This window comes from Tamandua tetradactyla, chromosome 6, assembly GCF_023851605.1.
Source record: "Tamandua tetradactyla isolate mTamTet1 chromosome 6, mTamTet1.pri, whole genome shotgun sequence".
Taxonomy (NCBI): Eukaryota; Metazoa; Chordata; class Mammalia; order Pilosa; family Myrmecophagidae; genus Tamandua; species Tamandua tetradactyla.
Window position 1 is genome coordinate 57435374 of NC_135332.1, and position 5708 is coordinate 57441081.

The 5708-nt window shown below is 34.1% G+C and overlaps 1 pseudogene; it reads left to right on the forward strand.

Moving 5' to 3' along the window:
* The first annotated feature begins 2530 nt into the window (after window positions 1-2530).
* On the forward strand, window positions 2531-5455 carry LOC143686677 (tRNA pseudouridine synthase Pus10 pseudogene; annotated as a pseudogene).
* The last annotated feature ends 253 nt before the right edge of the window (window positions 5456-5708 follow it).

Here is a 5708-nt window from a genome sequence, read left to right on the forward strand (position 1 = left end):
CCAGAGATTCAGTTTCGATTCCCAGAGACTGCCCATGACAAAAAACAAACAACAACAACAAAAAACTAAATGACATGATGGTAGAGTCAAGACCTGCTTTTACAGTAATTACTTTGAATGTTAATGGACTAAAGTCACCAATTAAAAGATGCAGATTGACAGAATGGATCAAAAAATGTAATTCATATATATGCTGTTTAGAAGAGATTCATCTTAGACTCATAGACATAGTTAGATTGAAAGTGAAAGGATGGAAAAAGATCTTCTATGCAAGTTTTAACCAAAAGAAAGAAGGAGGAGCTATACTAATATCAGACAAAATAGGTTTTAAATGTGAAGATGTCATAAGAGACAAAGAAGAACACTGCATGTTAATAAAATGGACAATTCACCAGGAAGAAGTAACAATCATAAATGTGTATGCTTCCAGTCAAGAATCTCCAAAGTACATGAGGCACATACTGGAAAAACTGAAGGGAGCTATAAATGTATCAAGAGTAATGGTGCAAAAAAAAAAAAAAAACAGTAATGGTGGAAGACTTCAGTACACCACTCTCCACTATAGATAGAACAACCACACAGATGATCAACAAAGAAATAAAGAACCTAAACAATGGGATATATATATAGACATATATAGCATATATAGTAAAAGTACAAAAAGGAGAGGACACCAATAAAACCAGAAATGAAAGTGAGGTCATTATCACAGAATCATAAAAAAATGTTAAAAATCATAAGAGAATACTATGAACAAATATATGCCAACAAACTAGATGTTACTTTTCAAGTGGGATTCATACCAGGAATGCAAGGGTGGTTCAATCTAAGAAAATCAATCTATGTAATACAGCACATTAACAAACCAAAAGGGAAAAACTCACATGATCATCTTGATTGATGTTGAAAAAGCATTCGACAAAATCCAGCATCCTTTGCTGATAAAAACACTTCAAAGTTAGGAATTGAAGGAAACTTTCTCAGTATCATAAAAAGCATATATGAAAAACTCGTTGCCAGCATCATACTTAATGGTGAGAAATTGAAAGCATTCCCCTTGATATTGGGAATGAGACAAGGATTCCCACTGTCACCACTATTATTCAACATTGTACTAGAAGTACTAGCTGGAGTGATTAGACAGGAGAAAGAAATAAAAGACATCCAAACAGGAAAGGAAGAAGTAAAACTTTCATTATTTGCAGATAACATGATTCTATCCTTAGAAAACCCTGGGAAATCTACAGCAAAACTACTTGAGCTAATAAACAAATTCATCAAAGTGGCAGGATACAAGATCAAGGTTCAAAAAATCAGTAATGTTTCTATACACAAGCAATGAGCTATCTGAGATGACAACTAAAAGAAAAAAATCCATTCAGAATAGTGGCCAAAAGAGTCAGGTATCTAGGAATAAGCCTAACCAGGAATGTCGATGACTTATACACGAAAATTACAAAAAAATTGCTAAAAGAAATAAAAAATGACCTGAATAGATGGAAAGATATTCCATGCTCATGGATAGAAAGGTTGGGTTTTGTCAAGATGTCAATTCTACCCAAACTGCAACACCCATGAAAATCTCAAAACCTACTTTGAAAACTTGGAAAAGCTAGTTATCAGATTTTTATGGAAGGAAAAGAGACTCTGAATAGCTGAAGACATCCTAAAAAAGAAGAGTGAACTGGGAGGTCTATCACTTCCTGCCTTTAAAGCTTGCTGTAAAGCCACTGTGGTCAAAATAGCATGGTACTGGCACAAAGATAGAAGGACTGACCAATGGGATAGAATCGAGAATGCCGACATTGACCAGCAAATTTAAGGACATTTGATCTTCGATAAAGCCCCCAAATCCACTGAATTGGTACAGAACAATCTTTTCAATAAATGGGCATGAGAGAACTGGATTTTAATAGCCAAAAGAATGAAAAAGGACCCCTACCTTATACCCTATACAAAAATTAATTCCAAATGGATCAAAGGCCTAAATGTAAGAGCCAATAACAAAACTTCTTGAAAAAAATGTAGGGAAACATCTTCAAGATCTAGTAATAGGAGGTAGCTTCTTAAACTTCATATGTAAAGCACAAGTTGCAAAAGAAAAAAAGATAAATGGAAACTCCTTAAGATCAAGAGCTTCTGTGCCTCAAAGGACTTTGTTAAAAAGGTTAAGAGGCAGCTAACTCAATGGGAGAAAATATTTGGAAACCACATATCAGATAAAGGCTTGATATCCTGTGTACATAAAGAAATTATACAGCTCAATAACAAAAGAACAAACAGCCCAATTATAAAATGGTCAGAGGAAATGAATAGGCACTTTTTTGAAGAGCAAATACAGATGGCTGAAAAGCTGCTCATCTTCACTGGCTATAAGGAAAATGCAAATTAAGATGACTATGAGATACCACCTCACACCTGTAAGAATGGCTGCTATTGAACAAACAAGAAACTATAAATGTTGGAGAAAATGAGGAGATATTGGAACACTTACTCACTGTTGGTAGGAACATAAAATAGTTCAGCCGCTATGAAAGTTAGTTTGGCAATTCCTCAGAAAACTAAATATTGAGTTGCCCTATGATCCAACAATACCAATACTCGGTATATACTGAGAGAAGTGGAGGACACGACATGAACAGATATTTGCACATCAATGTTCATAGCAGCACTATTCACAATTGCCAAGAGATAGAAACAATCCAGGTGCCCATTAACAGACAAGTAGATAAACAAAATGTGGCATATACATACAATGGAATATTATGCAGCATTTAGACAAAATGATGTTCCAAAACATATGACAACATGGATGAACGTTGAGGACATAATGCTGAGTGAAATGCCACACAAAAGGACAGATACTGTATGAATCAATTATTATGACTCTGGTAAAGCCTCCAGTGTTGTGGAGCAGCTAGAAGGAAAAATCTGAGATGAGGGAATGAGCCCATGACCGACTCTGGGACCTGATCTATAGAGGCTTGTTGAAGTGTACTTTGAAAATTTACACACACACAAATGTATATGTAATATATATGTTATATTTTGCAACAAAAAAGGTAGGAAAAAAACCATAGGCAGCTCTGTAGTAATATTAAATAAAACAAATTCCTGAAATAAAAAATTTGAAAATATTTAGTAACAAAGTTCACTACTATAGAAAAGTTGATATTTGTAATAACTTTTTATTTGATGTTTTGAGAATGCACAGTTTTGATAATTAATCAAATGGTATTAAGATAGTGTTTAATATTTAAAATTTAAGAAACTCTGATACCTTTATCTATAGGCTTTTGTTCTTCTTTGCTTTAACTTTTTTTCCTTGCTTTAATTTTAAATTGGCTTATGAAACATATTGTACAAACATTTTGCGGTGATTAGTTAGATATCTTTTTAAATATGCCTATGGATAAGCTGACTAAGATACCCATTTTAGGTGGTTAGGATTTTCATCTGTTAATTGTAAAAATATTTGTATCTTCATATTTTCCTGAAATCAGGGAAATGTCATTACTAGAGCAATGCAGATATTTGTAAGAACTTTCTACTTGAGATTTTGAGAACATTCACAGTTTTGACAGCTGATCAAATAGTATTTAAGTTAGTGTTTAATATATAGAATTTAAGAACTTTACCATCTGAATTTGTAGATTTTTTCCTTGTTGCCTTAATTTTAAAATGGCATATGAAATTTTCAGCACAAGCACACATTTTACAATGATTATATGGATACTTATTTAAATATATGCCTTTGGTTAAGCTAACTAAGATATCCTTTTTCAGTGGTTCTAAGTGTATTGTTTGTTTTCTTAAATAAAATTATTTTCTTAATTGCATTTTTTAAAATGGGGCTAGGAGAACTTTGTGACATTTTCATGCCCCTCCCAGAGGCAGAAGACTTGCAAATGAAGCCCACGTTTCCAGTGTGGGACCCTGGTTCCTGGTCTGCAGGGAGCAGAGCAGACCTTGTTCTCACAGAACTGTGTTCGTTTGTTTTGACCTGTTGGGGGTTACATAATCAGCTAATGCACAGCATGTGTGGAAGGTTAGAGCTACATAGGAGTGGAGTTTTTGTATACTATCAAAGCTAAGTTGGTTTAATCCAAAATAGATTGTTGTATGTTTAAGAGGTTAATTGTAACCTTCACGTTAACCATTAAGAAAATAAATTTTTTTAAGATACAGGAAAGGAAATCAGAAAGGAATACAAAATGGTATAACACAAAATATCAATCATGTAAACTATGGACTATAGTTACTATTAAAATTATAATGATAGTGTTTCATCAATTGTAAAAGGTTTCACATTAGTCTCAATCTCCTTCATCATGCAGTATGTTACCACTGACTAGGAAAACAAGCATGTTGCCTAGTCGTTGCCCAGTACTGGTACCTGTCTAAGATGTATCTTCAGTTTCTTTGGTATAGATTTTCATGCATCTTACAAACTTCCCTACAAGGAGTTGCTCAATGAATTATAGAAATCTCTGGATACCGAAAAAGATTAGATAATTCTGGAAATTCCAATTTGACTACAAAAAAAAAGAAGACAGAATTTATAGTCTGAGTCAAAATGGAGAAGAAAAGATCTCAGTTATTGGAGATAGAAACATCGCTTCTAAGAAAAATTTAAATGCATGCAATGTATGGTTAGGAATTCTTCAAGAATTCTGTGAAAAAGAATTCATTAAATAAAAAGATGTGCAAGCAGGTTGAGACGTCGGGATATGAATTCACTAATTTGATATTTTCAGGCTCCTTCCCACCACAGCTATCTGTAAGAGAGCATGCTGCATGGTGGCTGATAAAACAGGAAATGGGAAAGCAAAATGTGTCGTTGGGAAGAAATGATATGGTTTAGCTGAAAGAGGCCTGCAAATGGAAAACTAATCCCGTTTTCTAACGAACTAGGTGTTCCCAATAATGGAAAGAGCTTGTTTGAAGTGACTGTGATCTTTGCTCACCCAGAAGCAGCTGAGGATTGCCACTTTGTTGGGGCAGTATGTCCAGATTGTTTCAAGCCAGCCCAAAGCAGTCAGTACTCACTAGAATGGCAGTTATGGAAGCTTTGAATAAGATAAGAAGATTTCTGCAATAAGTTTCCTTGTTCTCCGAACTCACCAGAGGAGCACTGTTCCTGAAATTGAATGTACAAACGGTGCTGTTTTTGTGGCTGGGAGATATAATAAATACTCCAGGGATCTACCACAAATTCGTTGGATAATTAATAGAGAAAGAAAGCTGTAATCGTCCATGAAAGAATTAATTTCAGATCATCTATTGACAGTATTCAAACCAGAAAGTTTTAATTTTTTCCTCCTCTGAAAGAAAAGATGCAGATGTGAGAACATTAGGAAATGGAAGACCCTTTGCAGTTGAGCTGGTGAATCCTCATACAACACGTTTCACTCCACAAGAAACTAAGGAACTTCAGCAGAAAATGTCAGTCTAACACTTTAAAACTATGTGTTTCATATGTGAATAACAGTGAATTTTCAGAAAATGATAAAGGGATAATAAAAATAAACTTCTGATAAAAAAGAAAAAAGGTACCACACTAATGTAAAGTATTATTTATAGGGAATATTGCATGTGGGGCTGTGGAGGGGGGTATATGAGAGCTCGGTATTTTCTGCATGATTTTCCTGTAAATCTGCAACTTCTTGAATAAAAAACAATTTTTTAAAAAGTCAATTAAACACAAA